Raw genomic sequence first — 18,800 nt, 5'->3', positions numbered from 1 at the left:
ACCAAATTGAGATGGACGAATCAGAAATGGCCATTTGTCTTCTTTAATTGATATTTTATTTAATGATTTTTTTTTTTTTAAATTGAGTAAAAAATTTATATAATTAAAGAGATAACCTTGGCCACATCACCCAATATTAAGGTTTTACTCTATTCTGATTTCCATCAAATCAATTTTTGCATTTCAAGGAAAATCAAATAGAGATAACCTAAACACCCATCATCGGACTGCTCCCAGCCACCAGCCAGCGTTTCCGGCCGGGAGTCTGACGTGACCTCCATCTATTCCGACGAAGCTTTCGACGATGCTCCGACTCCATCCTGCAGCCACCGCAATCGCTTCCGATTCCGACGCAGGCAGCCTCAAACGCGGCCATGAGATTCTTCATAACATGTTTCTGTTGCACAAGTCGTAGCGGCTATGAGATTCTTCATAATCTCTTTATGTTTCAACACCTAATTGGAAGCGTTTGTGGAGCAGTTTTGGTGATGACCCCGACGTTAAACAAGGCAAACCATCACCGGATGTGTTTCTTGTTGCGGCGAAGAGATTTGAGGTAAACCAATTAATGAATTTTGTATACATGATAACAAATTTGTCTATAAGAGTCGTTTTTTTTATAAGCGAATCACATATAATTAATCCTCACAAACATTGTCTCACCATCCTGGAAGTTGTCAGGCCATTTTTCAACTTCAAACATCATCAAAAATAAGTTTCAAATTCAGTGGTAAGAGTTTTTTTAGTTTTAGAAAATGGAGACATGTATTTTTGTATTTAGAAACAGGGGACTAATATTGTGAATCAACAAAAATAAAGGAGCCAAAATAATATTTAATCTTATTATTAATGATTGTATTTCCAACTTTTTGTTTGTAATCATATATGCAATGCAGAGGAATAACAAAGTGTTTCGAAGCGAGGAAATACAAATGGAGAAACTGTTTGAAGAGTCGAAGATTATGGCGTGGAGATGGCTCAAACTTAAATCAAATTATATTGCAGATGATATAGCCGCGTGGTGCAAAAATCCTAAGGCGTGTATTGGCATAATTGACGGATGAGTAATCTGGTGCGTACAGAGCTGGAGTGGTCCCCGTCATCGGGCGTCGAATTCTGATTTGCAGCCGTACGTCTTTCTTAAATAGACTGAATTCTGTCAAGATAGATTTTTTCAGCAGACTAAATTCTGTCAAGATAGATTTTTTCAGCAGACTGAATTCTGTCAAGACAGCTCTTGGCGCATGGTAGTGGTAACCGACATAACGCATTGCTTGGCTCCAGTTGGCGAGGTAGTTCCTGGTTATGTCTATTCGAGTGGTTGAGGTGTTCTTATGTTTTTGTTCTGTACATTTGGTGGTGAAGCTATTTCTATTGTCTGCTGTTTTTATGTTGTGGAGCGCAGTGGCTGTGCATAGGGTGCTGTTGTGTGTTATATGTCCAGGAGTTAATATGTTATTCGAGGTTATTGTTATCGTAGTATCGGTGTCGGGTAGTTATAGGTTAATTTTGTTTCATGTATCTCCTTCAATATTCAGTCTGTGGGTGGATATTGCTGTTAGCATCAGTTTTAGTTTCAGGTTGATGGGCATAGTCTTGTAAAATCTGGTATAGGAGAGTGGGATTCATACTGTCATGAACATTTGTGCTAGGGCCATTGCTTGTAATTGGCATCTCTTATGCCTCTGTCTTTTTAATATATTGCTTTTGCTCTTTCAAAAAAAAAATCATATATGCAATGGTTTTCAGTTAACTATACATTGATGATCAACAGGGTGGACCAGTAGATCCAAGTAACATACTTGTTTTTGAAGATGCACCCTCTGGATTTCTTGCAGCTAAGAATGCTGGGATGTATGTGACTTGAAGCAGCTTGTTTTATTTTTTACGTGTTCACTAGGCTCTAACCGTTCTCTTTCCCTCTCGCGTATAATAATATCTGTCACCTACAGTATGAGACATGAAGAATTCTGAAATATGAATATTAGAACATTTTTCTGCTTCTTTTAGAACAGTTGTTTTATGGTTGTGGAGCTAAGGACTGCACAAAAGCTTTTTCATGCTGCTGAATTTGTGTACAAACATCTGAAGCTGAAACACCCATCGCTTGCTGTTGAACAAACTTCAAAATTGCGCAACGATCTCTATACTCAAAATTTCATGAAGTAAGTAATAACTAAAACATCCTATGCTTTGTGATCAATATTGCAAGTATTTGTGAAAATATCACTTATAGTGGCCTTACTACTGTTGAATAGATCCATATGCTTCTGGTGGAAAGCCTGTTATGCTGCAATCTCAAGTGAACTACTATACCCATTGCTTGCCGTAAGTATGAGAACAATTTGTTGTTAGAAACTCACCCATCTCATATGATAGAGTCGATGTTGGCCATGGATAACATGAACTAACCAATGTTTACATTTCAGATGCAATTTTGTATTACATTTATCAAACATATGATTTGCAGGATGTGGTAGATGTTATATAAAATATATCCAAGGAAAATCATCGTAAAACGATTAGCATACTTTCTATGTCCGGTTGTGTATCAAACATTGTTGATCTTACTCCGAACAATCCCAAACACTGCAAGGTTAAATTTTGCATTTTAATATTTCTGTCATATCTTTTAATTTCATTGTGTGTGTACATGCATGTGCGGTATGTTTATTCCAACTTCTTATATGCGTGTAGGGCAAATTTGAGATGCATTTTATGTCTATAAAATGTCTCTCTGATGATGATGGTCGTCAATGTCGTGAAAAGGCAACGTGTATCGTTACATGCTGAGATGAAAAGGAAATTCTATTAGCAAATACTTCTGTCATAGTGGCTGGCTATGTTAAAGTAAGCAGATAATAAATTCTTATGTTTTATATGTTAGAACATACATAATTTTAATCAAAATGGCTACACTATTTTGTTCTATTTAAGTGAGTAACTTTGAATTAACAATCTTTATCTTTTGGTTAATTAGATTAACTGCAACCTTATTCAACACAGACACCGATATTAACAGGTGCAAGAATTTCAGCATTTGCTGCTGTTGCGACTCGAAATGATGACAAAAGTCCCATAGAAGCCATCCTTCTTAAAGTAAGCAAATCATATTTCTTCTATTATTTTCTTTACTATTGACAGAAATTCACGTGAGACTTATATTCAAAATGGTATAGAATCTCCATAACTTTGAATTAACAATCTTTATCTTTTGGTTCATTAAATGATTAAGTCCAATTTTTATCCAACTAGAGAATACTCTACAAAAGGTTATCAAAGAAGAACAAACATTTACATCTGGTTTTTTGCAACAGCTTAATCAGTGGGAGATGGGAACATAGTAAAATCCCACATCAGCAACTAGTCTAGTGCTTCAAATGCGCAGGACTTGAAGTCTCCTTCTGTAGTTGACAATTGTTTGGTCATGAAGTCTCCTTCTGCTGGGGACATTTGAAATTAAGTTTCTAATCTTCTATAAAACTGAAAAGTTCTTGTTTAATTCTGGTGACGAGATTGTGTGTACACTCGGGAAATGATATTCCATAAACATTATTGTTTCCTCTTCTTTTCAGTTGAGTTTTTTAAGAATGGATGATTAGAAATTTAATTGTCATGCCATGATACTCTTTCCTGTCATTTGTAGATAAATTTATTGTCTTAAAAATCTCTCTCCTGTCATTTTTATAAGCATTTTAAGTTATAATGTCTTGCATCCATAGCATATATCAATGACTTAAACTCTTCTAGGAACTTTGTATTCTTGACATTCTCAATAGCATTTTGGTGTAAATGCCATAAACAGAGGCGATGTGACGCATTTGGAAATTCATCTTTAATAGCTTCCCGCATTGCACCATCTCCGTCAGTAACAAATACATTTGGACATTTATGGAACATTGCTTCAAAAAAGGCATTTAAAACCCACTTATATGTCTCTGTCTTTTCGTCTGAAATTAAAGCACACCCAAAAATTGTAGTTTCACCGTGATGATTGTACCCACAAAAAATAACAAAGGGTTTGTTGTACCTGTTCTTTTTGTAGGTCGTGTCAAATGCAACCACATCACCAAAACATTCAAAGTCAAATCGGCTAGTTCCATCTGACCAAAATAAATTTTGTAGACGACCATCCTCTGTTGTGGTAAACTTCGAAAAAAACATCGGATCATTGTCGGCTTTAGCCTGTAAATAAGACAATGCAGCAAAAGCATCTCCATTTTCTCTTTTAGTCTTGGCTCCATTACTAAAATAATTATATAAGTCCTTCTTGATAAATCCCAAATCTTCATGACCACCTTTCTGACCCAACATAAAACCCAAAATATGACATGTTCTAACACCACATGTATGCAAGCCATCAACAAGCGCTTTATCAGCTTCACTCAGTCGACGATACTTAGGAATAAAATGAACAAACCGCTGTGGAGTTAACTTATGATTATGAGCGGATTCAAATGCAACAACTCTCCAACTTTTAGTCACTACATCATATGCCACACGCAACCAAGCAAGACAACCTGTTCGAGTGATTGGCCTTGGCCCCCTATGTCGATCCACCCTTAACATATGTTTCTTATGTCTTTTCCCCTCTCTATTACAAACTAATTGGCGCATAATAATATTTTTTTTGAAATCACGGTCAATCTCATCTCTTCTTACAGCAAACCCATGATATTCTGCATATGTTTCATAAAACTCACAAGCTTTTTTCTCTGCTTCAAATTTCATATCTCTTATATCATCATCTGAGATTTCACCTATATCTTTGTAATCATCCAAATCCTCTTTTCCTTCTTCATTATCCACATAACTACCATTGTTCCTCCCGACATCATTAGCATCTTCACCATTCTCCATGCTTGCTACACAATTTATAATCTTTATGAATTGAATGTCTACTTTACAATCGTTACTCCTACCGCATTTATTGTCTGCACCACATGAAAAAGTAACAACCTTAAGTGTTGGTACGCCAAAAGAAATCACGAAACCAAAACAAACAAAAAGCAAAGTGCATAGAATATAAAAACAGATGAGTAGCAGGTGTGAAGAAAAAATGATAAATGAATCATTTGTTTTCAAGTTCTGACCTTGATAATTCCTTGCTTTCTTATAGTGTTTTAATGCAAGATCACAAAGGAATGAATATAAAGTAACACTAACAAACCTATCACCAAACCAACAACAATGCAATACATATATGAGACAACCATGGATATTTGGGATTTCGTTTTTTAAGATTTGATTCAGTTTAAGATTTAATCCCTTTTAAAAAGATATGGTTTGAGATTGATCACATGACTCGTTTATTTTTAAGATTTCGTCGCTTGCTCTTTTTTGTGCTAAACAGTCTAAGTTACAACATGCTGTATACGTGGAGGATTATGAAGAAGCTTCTAGGCTTCAAGTGGCGATTGCAGCTGCATCCAACAATGACAGTGTTGGAAAGTGATATCTCTTCTCAAAGTAAGGATTTTGACAAATGGATGTTATGCTGTTAGCTGATTTTTGTGTTTTACTTTTTCACTATATTGTGTATAATTTAAATATGCATGTATATTTTCTAATCTTGCAGAGAGCCATGCGAGAAGAGCGGTACAGTGATGCAGCTTTATTGGTTTAATGCCATAATACTACATATTGTACTCAAAATTTAATATTTATCAGAATACTACATATTTCACATGGATTTATTCTTGCCATCCAAATTCGACTGAGTGAACTCAGTTATAACCGAAAAATAACAACCCATCCACCCGACAACTCAAATCGACGCGTACGCATGCCTACAATTGCACTCGGTTTTGACGGTTTTGGATGGGCTCGGTTCCTTTGTCCAGCCCTATCTAGTTACACCTAACACTAACACATATTCGAACATTAATTTCATAACTGAGTGCTCAATTAGAGGAGGATAAAAAGACAACAAAATAGCAGCATGTCCTTGCTCAACAAAATGTAGAGACACTATATCTGTTTTAAACTTGACAGGATGCTACACCAATTTGATACTTTATTAAACTCCTTATGATGTACACTCCCATATTAAATTTAAATTTGCGTCATACATAATAGTGTGGTTTATAAAATTAAATCTATTAGTATTGTTGTAAGCAAGGTAATTAAAACCGGACCGGAGATTAAATCGGTATAGATATGAGTTTAAGGTTTAAGGGTTTGACCGGGGTTTGACCGGTTATGATTAAATATGTTTTTTATAATATTTTTATTAAGAAATAATATATAAAATAAAATAAAAACTTATCATTTTAAAACATTTTATTTATTTTTTATGTGAGATTTGATTTATATCTAAAATGACATGATTTGATTTCATTATCATACATAAGTATACAAATTTACTTCTATTTAATTTTATTTTAAATAAAAAAAATCGTAGTATTTTTTACTGTTATTATACTTGTGTTTGTTTTTATGATTTTTATAATAATATACTGCATAACAACATAAAATAATAGACAATAGTATTGTAATAGTTTCACTTAGGCCCTATTTATTATTTTATAGCCCAAGCCCATTTATAACATAAAGAACCCTAAAATTATTAGATGATTCAATTCAAGAGCCGTCACTCCTTCTTTCTATGTTTTGTTGTTACCGGAAAAACTAGTCATCCATTTTCTCACTGTTATGTCTTTTATTTTTCATTTTCATCTTGATTCTCAAACCTGTAAACCAATGATTTTTCTTCTTCTTTTTCTACTTGAAAAAGAAGGTTGAAGCTCCTATATCCCCGCGAACAAACAAAATCCAACCCAGTTATTTTAATCAGTTATAAAAACCGGTTCAACATGAATAACCACTTAGACCGCCGGTTTTGGTCGGTTCACCCGGTTTTGTACCGGTTTTCCGGCTTCTTCCCCGGTTTTTTGACAGCACGGTTTACAAGCCTCTTAGGACCAGATATGGGTCCGGTTCACGGTTAAAGCGGTCGAACCGGCCGGTCCGGTCTGGTTTTCATTACATTGGTTGTAAGTAATTGTGTTGAAGTTGATAACTAAGAAACAAATTACAAATCTTATTGTAGAAGAATATTAAGGATTAAATAATAGCAATGCTTAAGTCCAACACATTAAAAGGAATCTGCCCTCTACACAAGGTATCAAATCAGTTTTGTACAGAGAAGCTGTTTCTTTTCTCAATTCACTAATTAATCCCTAATCAAAAACCATTTGTGGGTGTTGAAGAATATTTCTTAGATCATTGAGATCAAACACTTATAGGATTTGAAAGGATCCATTTATGGCTTTTGAATATGAACCAACCACTTAACGACATATTTATATATCAATTCAATAGATAATCCCTAATCTAAATCAAATCCAATAAGCTATAAAAAGTCAAAATAAGAAATTAAACACGGACCAAATTTTACGTAAATTTGCAGAGCCTTCAATCTAACAAGCTACATTATTAAAAGCCTATAACAAATCACACCGACAACAATAAAACACAGCCCAGTCTCTTCTAATTAGTGTTTACTCCTATCTTCTCAATTATATGATAAAGAAATAACAAGATTCAGAGTTAAATCAAACATTATACCTTGGTCATAGTAACTCCACTTTCTAGAATCTCTTTCAGAACGAGATATTTTCTTTTAACCTGTAAAGTAAATGATAAAACCATGAATTTCTAAACATAAACCTAAATTAAATTAAAATTATTCAATATGAGTGATTATCCCCAAAATTACATAATCAAATCTAATGCAATTGTGTCATTGCAGTGCTACTTAAAAAAACCCTAAAATTCAAAAATTGGAAAATAACCAAAACAACAATAGAAAAGTTAAAATTAAATAATCAAATTCAATAGTTATCGTAAATGATTTCATAGATTGAAAGAGTAATAAGTTACTCACCAAAATTGATTAAATTGAAAGATGGGTGTAGCCAAAAGATGAATATACGAAAATGAATCGAGGAAGATGAAGTTAGATGAATAACTGAAATTCTGTAAAAGTGGAGATAAAAGTGGAGATGAAGAAGAAAGCCAATTACAGGAAGAAGAGGAATATTGGGTTTCTGTAAAAAAAATAACGAGAAAGTGGAGTTGTTGATATATTTTTTAATTTGTTTAATTGAATGATCTGTAATTATTAATATAATGACTTTTATAAATAAAATTAATATTAATAATTTAAATTAAAATTGTATAAGTGGACCTATCAAAATTGGACATGTCAAGAGGGTACTGGTACCCAATAAAATTGGATGGGTACAGGAGTGCTCACCTTCTTAATAATCTCAATCATTTCATAAATCCAATTAAAAATAAATTAAAATAAATAAAAAAATTATTCTCTTCTTATTAATTGTTCATAAGAATATGAATTTAGGTTCGTGTCATATTTCTCATTTTAAACTATATCCATGCCTTTTTATTCCCCTTTATCCATGCCTTTTTTTATTCATAATTTTTCCGATTGTACACATTTTTATCTTTTTTTAGTTACAAAGCAAAACTAATTAAATTTTTAATGTATTGAAAAAATTTCTATTAGATTTAAAATTAATACATGAATTTTTGAAGAAAAATATTTTAATGATCATTATGAATGAAAATGTTATACTCACATAAATAATGTGATCAGGTGCATATGCTCAGCTGATTTGATTTAAGTTACTAGATGAACATACTAGATGAACTTTAATAATAAATATTCAAAATATCTTTGATCAACATAATAATAATAATAATAATAATAATAATAATAATAATTATAATAATAATAATAATAATAATAATAATAAACATATAATTAGTTACTTCATTGCTTAAACGAATGTCTTGACAATCTAGGATATTTGATTCAACACTTTGACAATGATGTGGCTCCTTCAAGACTTGATGTGGACGTCAATCTCTTCTTCACATGCATAAGCTTGACCCTTTCAAATCAACTGAGTTAAAGGCGAAGCTAACTTCAAAAAGCCTTTGATAATCTTCTGCAGTACCCAGCCAAACCCATAAAACTTATCATCTATGTAACTAAATTTTGAGCCTCACATTGCAACATTGCGTCTACCTTAGACGGATCAACTGTTATTCCATCATTGGAGATCACATGACTAAGGAAACCTACTTCTCGCAGCCAGAACTCACACTTGGACAACTTAGCATACAACTTCTTCTCTTGCAAGGTCTTCAGCACAACTCTCAGAAGTCCTACATGTTCTTCATATGATATAGAATACATCAAAATATCATCTATGAACACCACAACAAACTGATCCTAGTAAGGATGGAAGATCTTATTCATATGCTCAATGAACAAGCCTGGGTGTTAGACATACCGAGCAACATCACTGAGTACTCATAGTTATCGTATTGAGTTATAAACAAGTCTTCAAAATATCTTCATCCTTTACTCAAGTTTGATGATAACCTTAAAGTCATCAATCCTAGGAAGAGTATACTTATTCTTAATAGTAACCTTATTCTGTTGTCGATACTCAGCACATAGCCTCGTGCTACCATCTTTCTTCTTAACCAACAACACTGACGCTCCCCATAGTGATACAGTTGGTCTGACAAACTTCTTCTCTAATAGATCTTCCAATTGTTTCTTCAATTTGCTTAACTCTGATGCGGGCATTCTATACATTGCCATTGACACATGCCTAGTACCAGGTACTAAGTCTATGGTGAACTCAACTTCATAATCTGATGGTAAATCACTAATATCCTCGGAAAAACATCGGGGAACTCACACACAACAGGCAACTCAACACTCGCAGCCTCGCTTTCCACTCTCATGGAAGAAAGCAACATGAGTACTTGATTGTTTTCCCTTAAAGACATATATATCTGACCAGCGGACACGAATCTTGAATCCATACCACCTTAAGATCGAGTCAAAAGCATTTGCACAAGTTTAAAATTTCAAAAATATCAATTTTTGTGAAAATCATGTTTTGAGTCGACTCATCAGTGTTAGGATTCGATTCCCACTAACAGTCTTTTGAAATAAAATTTGCTGTCAAAAAATACTCGATACGTAGAGCCCTTGGAGTCGACACACAACATTAAGGAGTCGACTACCTCGAGTTGTGGGTCGGCTCCCACTGAAAGTAATTTTGAAATTAAAATCCATGTCCAATATGGGTTGACCCTTAACCATTTGGAGTTGATACATAACACGAAGGAGACGACTCCCACGTCGTATGTCTAGACTTCTAACGAAGTATTTTTCTCAAATTTTTTCTATCCACTTGGAGTCAACTCCCAAGCAATATGGGCCGACTCCCTTGCCCTTAGGAGTCAATTCCTACTTTAAATGAGTCGGCTCTCATTATTGAAACCAAAAATATACAAAGATTTTCATCATCTTCATCCTCTCTCATCGCATACAGACAACCACTACACAAAATCCTTTTATGATCAATAGATAGCTTGATAAGGTCCAATTAGGATTTGGTGTAATCAATTGGGTTGCAAAAACTTTGGGGGTTTCAAGATAAATCCATTGTGTTTTACCTCCAAGATCAAGGATTTATTTAGGGATTTTTCATAAGATTGCAGAATTTGGATTCAGCCGAGTGAAAGCTTTAAAGAACTAAGGTTTCTGTCAAAGGAGTAACAGTAACCAGTGGATCACTTTGGTAATTTGGGGTCAGGATACGTTTGCAATTTGGATTCAGCCGAGTGAAGGCTTTCAAGAATGTGGGTTCTACCAAAGGAGTAGCGATAGACACAAAATCAAATTGGAAGTATCAAGTTACTTGATCGAGCTCTGGTCAAGGGAAGAGAAGAATCCAGGATCAACATCAACCATAGAGATTTGAGGGTTATATTGCTACTCATTCTCTTGTAACCAACATTTACAAAGGTTAATTTTCATTATCTTAATTCCTTTAGAATTTGGGGAAGACATACCCATAGCGAGGCCGCTTGGGGAACTGCCTAAACAAATCCTTGTGTCTCTCTGTCTCTCTCTCACTTTCTTTTACGTTTACCTAAAACTTATTAAATCTTTGATTGTGCGATTGATACTTAGAGATTATTTCTTTATTTAATACTTCAAACAATGATGATATGCTTGGAAAGGGTAGTGTAGGTAATCCCTCTTCTACTACTATCAATGATCTTATACTTATTAAAGGTCTTAAACATAATCTACTTAGCATTATTCAACTATACGACATAGGATAAAAAATAACTTTCACAAATGAATGTTGCATAATTCATCATAATAAAAAGAAATATCAATCGTTTAAGGGCTTAAGGGTAAACAATATCTATATGCTTAACTTGGATGGTGTATCCTTGACAATCACTAAGTGTTTAGTAACCATGAGTGAAGACTCTTGGTTATGAGTTATGACATAGACGCTTAGATCATGTCAACTTTGATTTACTAAACAAGTGGTCTTAAAGGATCTAGTTATTGGTCTACCAAAAATTAAATTTTTAAAATGCCACATATGTGATGCCTGCCAAATTGGAAAGCCAACAAGGGTCTCTTTTAAATCTAAAAACATAGTTTCAACTTCTAGGCCTATTGAGCTTCTCCGTATGGATCTTTTTGGTCCCTCAAGGACTAAAAGTTTAGGTGGTAATTACTATGGTTTTATTATCATAGACAATTTTCTAGATTTTGTTGGACCATATTTTTGCATAGTAAATATGAAACCTTATCGGCTTTCTCTAGTTTTGCAAAGTTATCCCAAAATAAAATGAATTTGAATATAGTTGCTATTCGAAGTGATCATGAAGGTCAATTTGAAAACCACCTTTTTGAGGATTATTATAAACATGGCGTTGAATATAATTTTTCTGCTCTTAGAACTCCATAGCGAAATGGTGATGTGGAGAACAAAAATAGTGTTTTAGAGGAGTTGGCAAGAACTATGATCAATGAAGGTGATCAACCAAAATATTTTTGGATCGATGTGATTAGCACGGCTTGTTATGTTTTAAATAGGATACTTATACGTCATATTTTAAACAAAACTCCTTATAAACTTTTTAAAGGTAGAAAACCAAATATTCACAACTTCGTGTCTTCAGATGCAAGTGTTTTATTTTAAACAATGGTAAGGACAACCTTGGAAATTTTGATGTGAAAGCTGACGAAGGTATCTTCCTATGATACTTTCAATCAAGCAAAGCTTATAAAGTATATAATAAGAGATTACTTACTGTTGAAGAGTCAGTGCATATCACTTTTGATTAATCTTATCCAAGAAATGTGACGAAAGGTATTTCCTTTAATGACGCATGTTTATCTTCATAAAACATACTCAAAGACACTGAAGAGGGAACCGATCAACCTGAAATAGTGAAACCTGAGGAGAGGAAGATGACGATCCTGTAAATGAGAAGGATAATAATCCAAGTAAAGTGGATGATTTACCCTTGGTCTGGAAGTCTTTAAAGGACCATCCAATTGACAACATTCTTGGAGTAACTACACACTCTAAGATAAGTAATTTATATTATCACTTTGTTTTCGTGTCTCAAATTGAACCTAAAAGCTTAAAAGAATCCATGCTTAATGAGCATTGACTTATGGCCATGTATGATAAGTTAAATCCATTTAAAATAAATGATGTGTGGAACCTTGTCCCACCTCCGCGAGATCATTAAGTTATAGGAACTAAGTGGGTTTTTAGAAATAAATTGGATGAAAATGGAGTGATAACAAGCAACAAAGCTCATCTAGTGGCTCAAGGATATAACTAAGAGGATGGCATAGATAATGAGGAAACTATGATTCGGTTGCCCGCCTTGAGGCTATACGCCTTTTACTAGCTTTTGCATGTTCCAAAAATTTTCAAATTATTTCAAATAGATGTGAAAAGTGTTTTCCTTAACAGTTACATAAGTGAAGAAGTGTACGTATCACAACTTCCCAGTTTTGAAAATCATGACTATCCTAATCGTGTGTGAAGTCTCAAGTCCAACACAAGAGATACGAGATCTCTGGGGTTCATTTATGAGATAGTGTAAAGACCATTTGGAGCAAGATGAATTTAAGCAGATTATTAAATTAGTTTTCGACGATATTTTTTGATCTTGTAGCAAAACTTATTCAAATTCTTTATCATCAGGTTCAGTGGAAATCATGATGGAGATGAATGGATCCTTTATTGACCAAGAGGTTATGAGTTATGATCATAATACCATTGATGTCAAAGAAATTTCCAAATTTTGATCTAATAAGCAAACTTCTTCCATTGGTAATGAAGAAGACGTTGTGTTGGAACCCTGCATTCCCAGTGAAAGGGCTTGTATTACTCGTTAAAGAGGAGTATCAGACAAATATTTTTATTTTTATTTGAGGGTGATTGAGGATTTTAAGATCCTCTTTCCTTTTACTGATTTTGAATCCGAACTCCTCAAAATCCTGAATATCGCCCCTCCCAGCTACGCCCAAATGGTCCGGGTTTCATAAAAGCCTTTGAGATTTTTTGTGAGGTAGGGAATATTATCTCCACCTTAGGTTTATTCTTCTCCTTTTTTGAACTAAAAGAGGCCGGAGGGAGGATGGGTTTCCATTAGCAGAATCTAGGGAAAAAGTTTCCACCAATCATATACGACCAACTATAAAGGATTCAAATACAAGTTTGTTCATGTAAAAAATGGGGCTAGATGCCCTTAGGTAATGTATGTGTTGTACGCGAACCACCGCTTTCCAATCTAATGGATGGATAACCCATTACCGGTGTCTAGGTTTGACTATGATAAGTTAGATGTTTTGGAGGTCCAAGTTTTAGCCATCTTAGATGTTTTTCGAGTGATAAAGCTTCAGGATTTAATGAAAATGGAAGACAATCTGAAATGAATCTCTAAATTCTTTTGTAACGTTTAAATGACCTTTTTAATATATTACACTTACTTCTTATATCAACTTGTTGCATTCCTTCATGTTTCTCTTTTAGCCAAAATGACATGCCTGAAATTGAAAGAACAAAGGAAACCAATGGGCGAGGCCAGAGTGAGACGGGGGGAGAAATATGCTACTAAGACCGAATTGAACAACATCCAAACTCGGGCCATCAAGAAGAGGAAGGGGATACTGGAAAAGAAGCTCCAAGTGTAACACCTCATTTCTACCCGGCAAATATTATTAAATCAAAATCACAAAATTTCAACATACAAATGAGATGCTACACTAATTACTTAAAAACAACTTCATTTAATCGCATGTAAAATAGATACATAACACATAAATCTCAGATGAACGGATAACAACGTAGTTTAGTCTTTAAAATAAAACAACTTTTTAATTAAGCAGCGGAATCACAATTTTCAACTTCAAATGACATATCATCTTTGTCCAACTGAAACAACTTCAAAAAAACAAGTACTCAACAAACTCAACTTAAGATTCGACAACTGAAGTAATAACAACAATAAGAAACAATCATTCATCCACCCTGAGTGTTACGTATCAGAGCAACGATACCGGCTTGAACTAATAAAGATAAATAGCCTTCATTCTGGATTACTCGCTCGTTACCAACATAGGGGCAACATTCAAACAGAAAAGGTGAGATATCAAACCATATAATATAGTGTATGATAAATAATATATTAGAATTTATATTATATAAAATTACCACTTCACAGTTTTTAACATCGCACAACACTTCAAATTACAACATCATATACCTCAACCAATTCAAATCACAATTCAAGTCACGGCACTTCACATCATTCATACTTATGCAAAATAAAATGTGACACAAATAATGCACATGTGTCATACCCTAATTTTGACCCCCCCTAAGATGTCACACCTCCAGACATTTCATCAACTCAAGACAAGTACCCAGAGCAGTCATTTGTTTATCTGGTACTCAATCGAGGGAGTTCAAAAACAAAAGAGCTCAGGCCAAGGGTCAATCAATAAGAAAATGACCTCTTACCATCATGGGACTCAAATGATTCATTTATTCACCTATGTTGATTAGACATCAGTCATCAGGACTCAGGTTTTACTCAGGTCACCAGACTAGGGTTTTGAGCCCATCAAGGACTGAAATCAGGGACCACATCTGGGAAACCCTAAAAAGCTTCAGGGAATCACTCAAAGTGTTCAATCATCCTCAAATGATCCCTATGACAATATCCAATGGAAATTGTACTTCAATTCAAGATCCACAGTCATCAATTTCATTTGGCCTACAAATCAGGGTTTTTGACCTAGTTCACCTGGACAGTTGACTTTTAATCAAGACATGGCTCCACAACTCAAAACATGGTTCAAGAAATTCTATTACTTCAATATGTTCCATTCATATCATTCATTTAGGGAGGAGAGTTTGATTCATCACAAAAGTCCAAGATTTCACTTCATCTGAAAAAAGTCAACTGTACAAGATCACCTTTGACTTTTAGGGTTTTGGGTCAAACCATGACTTTTAAGGATCAATACCATCAATATGTGATTATTAAAGTCATTTGACCAAATAAAATCAAGAAAATCCATCAAGGATCAAAAAGTCAACAAAAAGTCAAACTAGTGCATATTAACCTAGTTCATGGATCTCAAAATTTCACCTACACAACTCAAAAAACTTCCAACATGAAAGTTATAGATCTTGCAAAATAAAACAACTTCTCAAATTGGAACTTTTTTCAAGAGATCAGTCATTTAAGAGATATGAGCTTTAAAAGTTATAGGCCATAAACACTTGGAAAATTTCTAAGTGTTTTTAACCTAGTTTTCTTCAAACTTTAGGCCCATTTTACACAATTTTCCCAAATGATTTTGAAGAAACTCCAAACTAATGAATTGAAGTACATGTTAAGGACTTTCCAAATTGTGCTCAACCTTCTCCAAATTCATTTTGAGCTAAGAGTTATGCTTGTGCAAAGTTGGGCTCATGAAGAGAAATTGTAGGCCATGTACAATTTTGGAACTTTGCAAATTTGTGCAAATACCTCTACCAATTGATGCTACACGACCCATAACACATCAGTAGAGATGCCATGCATCCATTTTCATCATTGCATAAGGATTGAAGAATATTCCCAAAAACAAAGGCATGTGATTATGTAATGATTACATTTGGGAATTTAAGGCAAAAGAGTGAATCACCAAAGGAATCTTCTCCCAACCAATTGGAGCACATTTCTGTAACAAAATTGTCCCCTAAGATCAAGCAAAACCGAGAGCTAGGGGAGTGGTATCAAAAATCCATCATTGCATCTTAGAGATTCCTTGAATTTCTTCATGGCCAAGAAACCAAAACTACTTCACTAAGCAAGCTCACTCTCCCAAACTACTCTGCATCATTTGCCTATAAATAGAAGTGGATACCTCAGTAATAGACACACCAAAGCAACATCAAATTCTTTCTTTCTCATTCTCTCCCTCATGCTTATGGTTTTCAAAAGTTCTTTGGCAAGAAGAATCGAATTCTTCAAACCAGAGCTTTTCTTTTGAAAGTAAGCCTTCTAACATCTCAAGGAGGTTCATTAGAAGTGATCCATGTACCTGGAAAACTTCTGTAAGTGCAAGAACACCATCTTCACTTTCATTTTGGAGCCTGAGCAGTTGGAGGTCTGTAGAACATTTCAGAAGGTGTCAAACAAGTCTAAGCATTCAGACACATTCCTTAGGGTGTAGTGAAGCTATCAAGATGGTCGCAGCTCATTTGTAAGTGCAGAATCACTGACCTCCATGTCCACTTGAAGCTCAAGTAGAAGGAGTCGAGCAGAGCATTTCAGAAGCTTTTCAAAGTAATTCAAGTGCCCAGATAGCATCAACAAGGTCCCAGGAAGCTTTTGCAATCATTCATTCATAGCCAAAAGCCCTCCACCATCACCACGACCTTCAGTTTCAGAGGTAAGTTTTTGAACTTCACCTCTTTAATTCGTGTACTTTTTGTGTTAAAACTCAATACCATTTCATTCAGCATCATCAGAGGATTAAAAACCCTCTATCATCATCCATTTATCCTTCAGCATAGTCATTTAATTTCATTTTAAAATTTTAGGGTTCTTCACGTATTTTAGATAATTCAGTAGCTATAGCCAATTATAATTTATGATAGTTATATATTTGAAATCGTGAGAGAAATTAGAGCAAGTTTGATGTTTACATCATCTGATTTGGTTGAGAAACGAGTAAGTTGGAATTTCAAATTCATGGAAGCTTGAGGTTGAAGACGAAGATGGTGTTTGACGCGCCATTTTCAAACATTCATGGATGAGTTTAAAATATATTTATTACAAGGTGTTCATATAACGAATGCATCGTTATAGCCCAGTTGGTAAAGAGAGTTTGTTTGTTGTGCGTGCCTAAGGTCTGGGGTTCGAATCCCCCTCGCCCCAGACCTTTTGATTTTATTTTCTTTTTCTAATCTATACACTTGACAACATATGTATTGCATTGGAGTCACCTCTATGACACCAAGCGCGCGTTGGCTGATTGGTGTGTATTTTGAGTGCTGGCTTTAAAGGGCGTGGGTTCAAACCATGGTGAGGCCAAAACATTATTTTTACTACTTTTCTTCTTCATTTTTTTTACAACTTCACACAATTAATTAACCAATCAAATTAAATCATTTCTTCTTGATTTTTCACACACTTGTCATTAAACATATCTATTATATGAATAATAAAAAAAAATCACAAAAATATTAATTATTTGATACATTTTTATTAGGTTTAAAAAAACATATTTTTAAGTATTTTAAAAATACTTTAAATATAGTTTTCACTTGATTTTCATAACTTAATCACTTTGTAAATATTTTGTGATAAAACCCTAAACATTTAGGTCTTAATTAGGTATAGACTTTGTCTTTACCCTGATTAAGTTGACTTTTTGTCAATTTTCAAAACTGTTTTCAAACTTCGATCAAGCAGACGACTAAGGTTTTCATTCAACAAAACCTTACATCCAGCAAAATCTCTTCAACTGTTTTTCATAAACAGTAAATCATTTTCAGTGGGCCTCTAATAGAGTGTAAGACCCAACACCTTTTCTTTTCATAGTTTGTTTTCAAAACTGTATTTCTTTACAAAATCTCCTCTTTTGTTTTCAAAACTTTCTTCTGGTATTTGAAGGGCATTATTCTCGGTAAAACTCATCAGATACCTATGTGACCTAGTGTCCATCTTCACTTCTTCTGTTTTCAAAACAAAAACATTAAACTGTTTACAATAAACATTCAATTGTTGCCAATAAACAACCAAGCTACTGGTAAAGCTTTGTACATACATCTTCAAAGGCCTCCTCTTCATCCAGGTTAGGCTTTATAGCTTTCAATTTATAAGCTTTCATTTAAATTACTGTTAATTATAAACTACATATATATATATATATATATATATATATATATATTGTTTAGAACTCCGTTTGAGTACAACCTTAGGACAAATAAACTATATATAATATAGGACTATGGCCTAGGATTGAGAATGTCTTCCCGGTGAAGGCTCTTTCCTAATTAGAGATCTTTTAGTTCAAACCTCAAGATGAATTATTCCCGGTGAAACATCTTGAAAAAAGCCTTAGAACAAAAATAGGGCACATCCACCCAAAAGGAATTATTCCCGGTGAAACCTCTTACCCATTTGCTTAGAGCCAAATTAAGTTCAAAACCACATAGCTTTCTCTTGTGCTATAACAAGGACCCTCGATGACCCTCGATTAGCCTCCTCTTGGGCTTACAATACAAGGACCCACAGGCTTCTTAAAAGCATATTCCCAACTTTCTCTTGAGCTTGTATACAAGGACCCATCAGGTTTCTTATAAACATAGGAATAGGTCTTTAGTTACCTTTTAGCCTACCTTGGTAAGATTCTCCTA

At 34.2% G+C, this 18,800-nt stretch overlaps 1 long non-coding RNA gene across 7 annotated transcripts; it reads left to right on the top strand.

Moving 5' to 3' along the window:
- Positions 1-131: 131 nt before the first annotated feature.
- LOC131628174 (uncharacterized) lies at positions 132-5,900 on the top strand. 7 transcript variants are annotated; one of them, XR_009291679.1, is made up of 7 exons: positions 132-556; positions 897-2,165; positions 2,259-2,596; positions 2,698-2,850; positions 2,981-3,099; positions 3,318-5,469; positions 5,579-5,900. It is a non-coding gene; the product is annotated as an uncharacterized LOC131628174 (long non-coding RNA). The 7 variants fall into 7 exon arrangements; XR_009291684.1 differs by lacking the exon at positions 5,579-5,900 and having other exon boundaries at positions 897-1,292; positions 1,775-2,165; positions 3,318-3,455; XR_009291681.1 differs by lacking the exon at positions 5,579-5,900 and having other exon boundaries at positions 897-1,854; positions 2,016-2,165; positions 3,318-3,455.
- Positions 5,901-18,800: the final 12,900 nt, after the last annotated feature.

This window comes from Vicia villosa, unplaced genomic scaffold (assembly GCF_029867415.1).
Source record: "Vicia villosa cultivar HV-30 ecotype Madison, WI unplaced genomic scaffold, Vvil1.0 ctg.000428F_1_1, whole genome shotgun sequence".
In the NCBI taxonomy this organism is placed as follows: Eukaryota; Viridiplantae; Streptophyta; class Magnoliopsida; order Fabales; family Fabaceae; genus Vicia; species Vicia villosa.
The sequence above is the reverse complement of the archived record's forward strand: the minus strand, read 5'-3'. Positions and strand labels throughout refer to the sequence as shown.